Source organism: Macadamia integrifolia, chromosome 9 (assembly GCF_013358625.1).
Source record: "Macadamia integrifolia cultivar HAES 741 chromosome 9, SCU_Mint_v3, whole genome shotgun sequence".
NCBI lineage: Eukaryota > Viridiplantae > Streptophyta > Magnoliopsida > Proteales > Proteaceae > Macadamia > Macadamia integrifolia.
The window spans coordinates 22,184,089-22,195,548 of NC_056565.1; the positions used below are offsets into that span (position 1 = coordinate 22,184,089).

General features: G+C 37.9%; 1 protein-coding gene across 1 annotated transcript in view; it reads left to right on the forward strand.

The window, feature by feature from the left end:
• LOC122089314 (myosin-binding protein 1-like) overlaps nucleotides 1-9,103 on the forward strand; it is a 17,354-nt gene extending 8,251 nt beyond the window's left edge. The window contains exon 7 of the mRNA XM_042658945.1: nucleotides 8,685-9,103. The gene's annotated coding sequence lies outside the window, so the exon portion shown is untranslated. The remainder of the gene's footprint in view (nucleotides 1-8,684) is intronic.
• The last annotated feature ends 2,357 nt before the right edge of the window (nucleotides 9,104-11,460 follow it).

Here is an 11,460-nt window from a genome sequence, read left to right on the forward strand (position 1 = left end):
GGGGCGGGGGGCGGGGGGAGGGATGCAGATTCATGGCTGAACCGGCCTTACCCTTCTAGCATTTTAGACCCAGATGAACCGGGTCCATTTGGTTCTTGGGTCCAGTAGGATATTTTAACTTATCTAGTTATTTAGATTTTTGGATTTATCTTGTAATTTTCTGTTTTGGTTTTCATAGGCTGATTAGTGGTAGAGTTAATTTAGGATTATATTTCACTTCATGAGTCCATGTTAGAGTCAAAGTTTAATTTCAGTTTCAGATTACAATTAAGAGTCTTTTATTTTCTTCTTTAAATAGTAGCTTGTAACCAATGTAAGATACAGATTTGGAATGATTTTTTTTTAATCGTTTATGTTACCAGAATGTTACAAACCAGTGATCTCTCTCTCTCTCTCTCTCTCCTTTTTTGATACTCTTCCTTGTCTCAGATACTCTCTCTAACCTTCTTCCTCTTTAGTTATTTCATTTTACTTTAATTTATGTTTATTACTCTGTTATTGGGCGGTAGAATCAGCTCCACTTTATTGGGTTGATCTCCTTCGTGCTTTATCTCACCGACCTGAACTTTGGTTCCTTGATACTTTTCCCTGGAGTGATTCTGCAGTTGAGTTTTGGTAGCGGGATATACATGGTCTGTATGTATCAAAACCTGCAAACCAGGTTGTTTCAAAACCACTGCCAGACCTGATTTCAAGATTTTTTTTTTCCATGAAACTTTAGTTAATGATCCTTGCATTTGTTGCTTGCATTTATAAGGGATATGTATTGCTAATATTTTCCCAAGGTTTCAGTTGAATCTATGACCACATGAGAGAGATCTCTCTATTGAAGCATGAACTGGTTGTTGTCTTTGCTAGTTCTGTTGAGTCGTAAGGAAGAAGAAACCCTCTTCTCTACAATTCCTTATCTCTTTGTTTTATTTTTATTTCAATTGTCCAAAATACCAATCCCTCTCTTGTTATTTAGATCTTGCCATCAAATTATTTTTCATTCCTAGTTTGCCCTTGTCAAACAACTTTACTAGTATCCACAAATTGCAACTTTTCCTTGTTAGAGTGCTTTCATTAATTTACAAAATTGCTATCCACTTGACTACTTGAGTTGTGTATTATCTAGGTGGGCCTATAAGTGATCCGAACCAGGTTGTAGGAACTCCGAATCCACATCAATTGGTGTCAGAGCTGAAATGCTCTATTTTCGCTGACGATCGACCTTGATAATTTACTATTCTGGAGAGGTTTACGAAGAAATTTGAAGATGGATTATTGGATCTCTACTTGGATATTTGGGATCTTCTTGGGTTTTCGGGAGCTTACCAATAGTACCAACTTTTGATGTGACAGTGTTAAGCATGATAGAAGCTTTAGATGATGGATCAGTGGTGGGCAACGAAAATGATGATGAAGAGGAACTGAATGGTCTAATCAAGATTGCAGTCTAAGAATGGATCGGCGGTTTGATTTCAGTTATGAAACTCTATGATCATATTCCAATTAGAGGGATGTCGATCGGTAACGACCATTAGGAGATCATGACGGTTAATCATTGGATACGGGTCTGGATCATCGCCATCAAAGTTGTTCATGGATGCGATCAAGTTGTGTTGATTCTATCGTTTTATAAAACAACTTTTTTTCAACATTCAGGGAGTTGATGCAGATTTATGGCTAAACCAGCTTGACCCTTTTGACATTCTAGATCAAGATGAACTGGGTCCAATTAGTTCTTGGGTCTAGTAGGATATTTTAATTTATTTTGTTATTTAGATTTTTGGAATTATCTTGTAATATTTTGTTTTAGTTTTAATAGGCTAATTAGTGGTATAGTTAATTTAGGATTTTATTTCACTTCATGGGTCTAAGCTAGAGTCAAAGTTTAATTTCAGTTTCAGAATACAATTAAGAGTATTTTATTTGAGCTTGTTATGGATGAGTTGACTAAAAACATTAAAGGTGAGGTTCCATGTTTTGCAGATGATATTATTTTATTGGATGACACAAAATTAGGTCTCAATGCTAAACTGGAGCTATGGAGATCTGCCCTAGAATCAAGAGGCTTTAAGATAAGTGGAACAAAAAATGGAGTATTTGAGGTGTAACTTTAGTCACACTGTGATGGGTAATTACGCGTTAGCTATTGAAGCAAGAGAGTGGACGCAAAGTGACTATTTTGGGTATTTGAGATCTATACGCAATAAAGGAGATATAGAGGATGATGTATCATATAGAATTAAAGTGGGATGGACAAAGTGGAGGGGTGCATCTGGAGTTTTGTGTGACCGACGAGTCCTGGTAAAACTTAAAGGAAAATTCTATCGGACAGTCACACGACCAGCTATGATGTACAAGGCAGAACGTTGGGCAGTTAATAAGCGGCATATTGATAAACTGTGTAGTGGAAATGAGAATGTTAAGATGGATGTGTGGGAAAACTAGAAGGGATAAGGTAAAGAAGGAACTTATTAGAGCAAATTTGGGAGTTGCCCCAATTCATAATAAGCTTCGAGAAAGTCATTTAAGATGGTATGGCCATGTTCAAAGGAGGCCATTTGATGCACCAGTAAGGAGTGACATGATCCAGATAAAAGGATCCAAAAGAGCTAGAGGGAGGCAAAAAATGACCATAGGAGAGGTAGTGAGGAAATATATGCGCAAATTGGGCCTTGTCCCAAGTATGGCCGCAAATACAAAGTATTGGAGGGCTTGGATCCAAGTAGCGGACCCCCTTTAGCTGTGCCCAACTTTGTTAATGTTCTTAGTATTTTGTTTCCTTTTATTTTCCTTTTCCTTATCTTTTCTTGGATCCATGTGGCCGACTCCATTAAGTTGGGATAAGGCTTGTTTCTTTTTTAAATAGTAGCTTGTAACCAACATAAGATACAAATTTGGAATGAAAATATTTTTAATGGGTTATGCTACCAGAATGGTACAAACCAGGTTGTGTGACCTCTCCTCTCTCTCTGTCTCTCGTTTCTGATATTCTCTCTCTCCCTTTCTGATGCTGTTCCTTGTCTCAGTACTCAGTCTAACCTTCTTGCTCTTCTGTTATTTTTGAGTTGACTTTAATTTACATTTATTACTCTGCTTCTGGGTGGTAGAATCAGCTCCACAGTATTGGGTTGATTTCCTTTGTGCTTTGTCTCTCCCAGCTGAACTTTGGTTCCTTGATACTTATCCTTGGAGTGATTCTGCAGTTGATTGTTGGTAGTGGAATATTACGGTCTGTATGAATTGAAACCTGCAAACCAGGTTGTTTCAGAACCACCGCCAGACCTGATTTCAGGATTTTTTTCATTAATCTCTTAGTTGCTGATCCTTGCATTTGTTGGTTGCATTCAAGAGGGATTTGGGTTGTTGCTAGTATTTGCCCAAAGTTTCAGTTGAATCAGTGACCAGATGACAGAGATCTCTCTTGAAGCATGAACTGGTTGTTGTCGTTGTTGTTTCTGTTGAGTCATAAGGAAGAAAACAACCTTCCTCTCTACGATTCCTTATCTCTTTGTTTAATTTTGTTTCAACTTTCCAAAATTCCCATCCCTCTCTTGTTATTTGCATCTTGCCATTGAATTATTTCCCATTCCTTGTTTGCCCTTTCCAAAAAAATTTACTGTTACCCTTGAATTGTAACTTTCCCTTGTTAGAGTGCCTTCATTAATTTACAAAATTGCCACACTTATCTACTTGAGTTGTGTATTATCTGGTTGGGCCCATAAGCCATCCAAACTAGGTTATTGAAACCCCGGATCTGCATCAGGCACTAATTTAGAAAACATCTGTTTACTCTGTTTTATGTGTGAAATAACTCAATAATTCTGTGTCATCTTTGTATCTATGAAATATAGTTTTACTCTTACAACCCAAATAATATCCATTATTGTGCCCTAAGATGAATTCTGAAACATATTGGAATTGATATGTGTGGCCATGTGGGGCCCAATATTTTTGGCTGCTACTTGACAACCTTCAAAAGCATTCCCATATCAAGCGAGTGCCATTCAATAATTTCCATTTTACTTGGAACAAGTTGTTCCTCTTTTTACGCTATAGTTGCATGACAATGGGGTGAGTTAAACGGACCTCACTTCTATTTATCTGTGTTGACTTTGTCAACTATCAGGCTGAGTTAGTTTCTAAACAGTAGTGCCCTTTAGGTCTTGTGTTGCAACCACTCATGAATTTTTATGACCTGTAATTTTCATCCCCCATCCTTCTAATTTTCTCTTAAAAAATTTCAGTGATCTACCTTGTCACCTATCATGACCCATAACAGAAGACGGGGATAGCTTGTGGTTACTATCAGTTAATTTTCTTTCAGGTTGACTAATACCAGCATCAAACCTGTTGCAATCTCTAAAGAATATGAGTGATTGGGTCGAAACTCATGTCTATTACTGTGTTATGAACTCATGGCAAAACCATTAGACTGGAAGATTTATGAGGTGTATCTTATGATTTGCTTGTATAAGATGGTTGTGGGATTTTGGAATGCATTATGGATGTCTTTTTCTAATGGTGATGCTAGGTTATTCCAAGGTGGATTTTCTGGTCATAAAAATTTCGGAACGCTTGCCTAAGGAGGCTCCAGTGTCTCTCTAATTAGTTTGGACATTACTTTGAATTTCAACGGCATATTTCAGTTCTGACACTTGTTGAATGAAATGGAATATGAATTGAGGGGTCTTCAAAGTTTCGGTTTTTTCACCAAAATGGGCCATATTTCGGTTTAACTATGTTCGATGTTGAAGTAGTGGTGACATTAGGTAGTGTGGTGATTTTTCAGTGTTAGTGATGACATAATTCGTGGTATTGTTTAGTCTTATATTTATGATTCATTGTGTTTAGAAAGTGTGGTGAAAGTGTGGTGGTGTTGTTAAGTGATAAGAGTATTGGTAATAGATTAAGGTTATTTTAATGCTAGTTACTGCTCATGATTGGTCAGACAAGGCAAACTGTAAGTTCTTTCCCTTCTCATCTCTCACTTTGTTTGCTTCTCTTTGTCTTCTTCATAAATCCTGGTTGTATTTTCTGATTTTGTAAGATGGTATCAGAGCCATGAAGAAGACAAACTTGAAAATCAGGGGTTTTTTTTTTTTTTTTTTTTCTGTAAAGATTTTATTTTTTTAGCTTGGAAATTTCTGCTGCTGCTTTTTATTTTCCCCCCAGCCATTAACAAGTTTTTTTATTGGCCTATTGAACTGCTCCCACGGATACCCTGTTTTCCCTTCAATTTCAGTCCAATAATGATGCAGATAATTCACTTAAATAAGCTTATTTTAATTGAAATAAGCTTGGGGTTGGGTTATTTATGTGTTTTCATTGTAATGGGTTACTTTAAGTGCATATAATATGAGTGAGAAGGTATGCATACTGGATTAGTTAAATAAGTTTATTTTTTTTTTTAATTGTTATTAAGTGTTTTAGTTAGATTAAGATTCTACAAGCCCAATCCTGTTTTGAGTCAGTTCCTTAATTATTTTTAGTTTCCTAGTTAGTTTATGTGACCTTATTAGTTAAGGATTGTTTAGATCATTCCTTTTTAGTGTATTATTCTGTTTTAGTCTCCTATATAAGTTTGTTAGGGGTCCAGCCTTGTATATGAATTTGATTAATGAGATTTTGGCTTGAGCCTTTTCTTTATTCTGTGAGATTTAAATTTGCTGCGAGACTTAGTTAAAAGAGGGGGAAGGATCCTTAGGGTTAGTGTGCTTCTGATTGAAGACTGCTGGTGGGAAGCCAAAACTCACATTCTTCCTTTCTATACTCTGTGTTTCTTCTTCAAGTAAGTGCTGTTCCATCAGTTCTTATTCAAGCTTGTTGACATCTGATATATTTTGAGTTTGGGTAGGATCATCACCTGTTATTATTGCTGGTTACATGCTGTTAATGCTGAGATTTAAAACAAAGCAAGATCCCTCCAAGGTGAAGTTCACGGCAGCCCTGTTTTAGGGCCTATATAGCTGAGATTGATATCATCTACCATTGGGAGGAATCTAGCCAGCAGATTCCTTGCATAATTTGCAGCATTGAAGACCCTCCTGCAAGTGACCTTTGACCAAGGCTTCAGCCAGATTAAATCGGCTGGTCTGCCGATACAAAAAAAATATCTCAATTTTGGATTGCAGGTTCAATATTTTTACTGTTTTGACTGTTGACCTAAGTTCTGTTTTGGGATTTACTCGTGATCTTGTTACCCTCCCCCACCGCTGGGGGGGGGATTCTAAACCCAGGTTCATCCTATCTACCTACTTCTTCATAATTTCATATTTTCAACTATGATTGCTCCTAAACTTGGTCTATCAGTCCCTGCCATCAAAAGCATCAATTCCAACCGATGAACCTCAGTTTGATACCATTTTTTCTCTACCTGACATACCCTTGCCCTGTTCTGTCCAAGATTGTCAGAACCCTAACTGTTCACTTTGAATCTCAAATAATTTCTGAGATAATTTGGGGTTTGATTGAATACATTTGGAGGGCCACTCGACCCTAATTTGGAGGCCAACAGATTAACTTATTGGAGATATTGAAGATTGCATATGGTTGTGGCATTATTTTTTTTCAACTCCAATAATTTCAGACTTAAAAACCACAATTGGTCAAGTGCAGTTGTTCTATTATTCTATCGTCAGATTTGGTGAAGAATGTTGAAAGGATTCTACTGCTGAATATAAGGGATTTTCAGCTTCAGTTTTATCCAAGATTTCCAGCACCTAGTGGATACCCTGTTTAGGTGTTATTGTGCTATGTTTTGGACTCTTCCCTCACAGAGAATCTGGCCTTCAGATCAGGCTATACTTTTGGGCAGTTAATCTGTGTCTTGGGTGTAGCACACGACCAGAATTTGGTCAACTTCTGATTTGCAGATTTGGAGATATCTGGATTCCTAATTTTTTAGAATCTAGAGTCATCATTTTCTGAAACAGGTCCATATTTTGATATTCAACCGTCTTATGATATTTATTGTCTTGTATTCCGGTTCCTTATTTCTGTTCTAGCTTTCGGATTCAGCTGATTTTTTGGGAGCTTGTTCATCATTCTTATGTTTGCACTTGACTAAAGTTTCACTTTGATCGGATGTTCAGATTGGCTGTTCTTACTGTTCCTATTTTTTTTGTAACAAGATCTATTTTTAGTAACAAGTTTTTCTTTTTTAAGGACTTTCTACAGAACCATATCCAACCATTGGATGAGGATCATATTTTGAGGGCATATTCTTTGTATTGAAAGCACATTTGTCCAAGATCTGCTGTTGTTGTGTTTCATCTTGTGGGTGCGTTACATCTACTGTGTTGCAATTATTGGATGATATTTTTATTTGTTCAGATTTAGTTAAATCCAACTGATCGGGATCTTATTATTTGCCCTGGCTACTTTTCGTTATGTGTTTCATGTGCTGTTGATGCTGGTTTCTTCTGCACTATGATGATGAGTTATTCTTTTTTGTTGTCCCCCCTACGTTGTCTGTCCACGTGTAGTGGAGAGATTGGAGATTGTTATGTGTTAGCATTATTTGAAGGTTGTTATCTACTCATGTCATTTTCTTATTTGAAGCTGGTTTGTGCCATTTGCTCGTTCGTATCATTTGCTTGTCATCAGCAATGTGTATTCTTATGAAGACATTTATTGTGGTTCGCAGCAATCTCATGTTGTATTTGTGGTTTGCAATGACCTTATGTTTTTATTTGGTTCGCAGCACCCTTATGTTGTATTTGTGGTTGCAGCAGTCGTTGTTGCACTTTTATACTTGGTTTGCAACAACCTATGCTGCTCTTCTATCTGTCTTCTTTGTGAGGATTACTGCTTGACTTCCTTGAGAAAGAGTTATGATGTTGTTGTTGTTGTTGCTATGATATTCTGGCTTTGTGGTTGGCATTCTCTGTTGCTTATTTTGTTTGCTGCTGTCTGGATTTATTCGACAAAAAGATTTTTCTCTATTGTTGCTGATGATTGGTATCATGGTATGTTTGTGTTGGTGGTGCAATCGGAAGGAAGTTTTCCCTGTGGTCACGGGTGTCTATGTGTGTAATATGTATCCAAAACTGGTTCTACTGTTTATATTGGTTCTTGTTGTTCCAAGCTAGAGCCTTTGATATATATGCTCCAACTTGAGGGGGAGTGTTGGAGTTGTGGTGACATTTAGTATTATAACTGGCATTTCAGGTCTTGTCAAAATGGACAAGGAATTTTTTTGCTTGGGCTAGTGTGAAGATGTGGGCTTGTCCAAGGGTGGCATTGAAGGTTAGGACTGCAGCCCACCCCTCCTGGGATCCTGTAAAGTGGGCCATACTGGGTTGCAACCCATTATATCAGAGCACATCTACAAGAGTACATTGATGAAACAGATGAACTCCATATACAGGTCAATAAAAATGAATGACCAATTCTCCAATGGTTTGTAAATGCTTTTATAGAACCAATAATGCGAGACGAATTTCTTTAGCATGCAATATGAGGCTAATGATCACATAAACTGTCTGATTCCTTCCCCCCCGCGGGGTTATGTATTCAAAGTAGAATTTTGAAAATCTTAGCATATTTGATCCTCATTTCTTTTTTCATTGTTCTATAGTTCATTATCTTGAATATGCCAGAATTTCAGTTGCATGCATCTTCTCTTGATCAAGACATCAGTATGTGGGCGAATTTGTGCTAGCTTTTAATTGATCAATATCTTAATGTTTCAGGTAAACAAGGAATTCAAACTTTGGAAAACAGAGAGTCAACTAAATTATCAGTCAACACTTGGATGAATAGGGAGGGTGCATTCCAAGAGATCCCTTACTACGTTCTGTCAAGAATTGCATGTACAGTATTACCAGCTTGATTGCTACTCCTACGAGCTGACATTTCTCATTTTCTTTTTCTTGGCTTCTTCTTTTTTTTCTTTTTTTTTTGTTTGGGCGGCTGATAGGCTTGTTCTTCTTTTTTATATGTTTTGTATTCTATATTGGCCTTCCATAGGGTTTTTTTTCTGGGTTGGGGGAGTGGGTTGGCCAGAAAAAGGATAAATTGTACGAGGGGTTGATTTTTTGTGTGTAAAGATAATTTATTGTTCTATTTCATAAGGTTGGGTTCAATTAGCCAACCTACTATTTGATGTGAATTTAAACGGATCTAAATTTCAGGTTCTTATGGTGTTTAAAAACAAAAGAAAGTCCCAGCTTTTCTCCACCTGTGGTCAATTAAGGGGATAAAAAAAAACAGAAAGTAAAAAAAGAAGAATTATCACTCCCCTCCCTGTACTTAGTCGAAATATCATGTTTTCCCTAAGTTTTTGGTAAAATATCACTCCCCTCCCCCCGGAAAAATTCTATCAACCAGTCGTTGTCCATGAGAAAGGGCCGATAAATGATGACATCAGCCTTACCTTATTTTTTATAATCCCTAAACTACTCTATGATGTGAGATTTCTGGATTGTCCTTCAGGATAATAGAACTAAATCGAAGCACACTCATCTTCTTAGTTCGAGCACTCTTTGGTGTTGACTTGCAACTCGCTGGCGACGCATCTCTGACCACTCCAAGTTGCATCTCTGACCACTCCAACCCTTTTTCTTATTTCTTCTTCCGTCACCATCAACCACCATAATCCCCCTCATCTTCTTCTTCTCTCTGCTTCCTCCAACCCTTCTTCTCCATTAGAATAAAGCACTTAGGATAGAGAACCCATATCAGCTAAAAACCCCCATTGAAGAAGGGAAAGAGGAGGTAGAAGAATGATTATTGAGCCAATTCCATGAGTTATCATTGCTGCTGCCGCAGAACTGTTGCGAGGTCGTGTTCATAGCTAGAGAAGAAAGAAAAAAGAATAAAAGAGCAGACGAGAAGGGTAGATTGACAGAGGCAGAGGCTGAAGATGAAAAAGGGCTAAAGGGAGAGTTGCAGAGGAATGGAAAAGCTTGAAACAGCAAAAGTGTTTTAACGGAAACCCACATGTCTTCTCCTCTCTTAAGAATGAGAATTTAGTGTACACTTCACCGCCCTGATTGACCCTGACCTTTATCTTAACAAACAGAGATGAGTTCGGTAAGCATAGCTTATATTTTGGTGACGAGAAATTGAAGCAGTCGGAAGAGTCGCTTAGGAAAGTTATGTACCTGAGGTGTTGGGGTCCCAACTTAATTACGATCGAATTAGATTAGGGATTCCTCAAAAGAGTGTTGAGATCATAAACCCATGTAGATCATGTAGGGGCAGGTGGATGGTTGATAGAATCTTTTAGATTAAGGGGAGGAGGGTGATAGTTTTCAAAAAGCCTAGGGGGATCATGATATTTGTACCAGTAGACGGGTGGGGAGTGATAATTCCTTTAAAAAAAGGAAAAAAAAAAAGGTTTTTCCACATCAACCTCTCCTATCGTTTGCTGAAATTGCATAATACCCCCTAAAAATAAAAAAATTATATTTAAACCTACAAAGTTGACACTGTTAGCATCTTATTTGGGTTAAGCCGTTAGTTTCATTGAAACAATTTGAAAAACCCAAAAAGCCCTCATATAACTTTATCCCAACAAACGCATCTTCCATTTTCTATGTTACTTGTTTTTTTTGTCTGCAAGCCGCGAGCAATGAACACCTCTCTGACGAAGGTTCTCCCCTCCGATGGTGCTAGGTTTGATTTCTTCCTCCTTCTCTTCTCTCTCTTCTTCTCTCTTCTTCCTCAGCGAGAGAGACTAGCCGCTAAAGAGAGGACCGTCTTTGAAACCCTCTTTGCCATCTTCTTCTCTCTTCTTCCTCTGCAAATTGAGTGATGAAAGCATCATAACAAATGCCAAAGTAGTAATGCTATCAAGGGCAGGGAGGATTTGGCATAACTAATACCTATTAATGTGAAGATAGCCTCCCCAAGCGGATGGAGAAGGTTCTCTTCTTCCTCTTCCTCATAAGTTCAATAAGACTAATTTTCAGAACAGATGGAGATAAAAATCTAACATAATCCACGAACTTGACCACAAAATTCGGACTTTAAATAATAACAAATCGTCCAATGGTGTGGGGAAAAAAATCACAGGCTTTCACAAATGAGATCATGAAATGCAGCAGAAAAAAGCAAGAAAAATAAAAGGATGAAAGCGGAACAAGAAATTTACCATTTCTCTTGGTCCCATGAAAGACGAAATTGTTGGAAGGAGAGGAAGAAATAGCTTGAATCTGAGCCGATGAACAGAGATGAAGAGACAAGAGAAAGAAGAGAGAGGAGGAAGAAATCAGACCTAGCACCACTTGGTCTCTCTTGTTGAACAGAGACGAAGAATGAAAGGGAGCAGAATGGCGGTTTTGACCCAAAATCCGTAACGATTGAGATCTATATCCTCTTTTCATCGCTCGCCATTGGATCGGATAATTCCACGTGTCGACAATGACCTCTCCGCCGGTCTCCGTCGGATCTCATCGTGGGACTACCGCCTACCTTCGTCGGACAACTCCTCTCCAACGTCGTCCTCCTTGGGCTTGTAAGGGT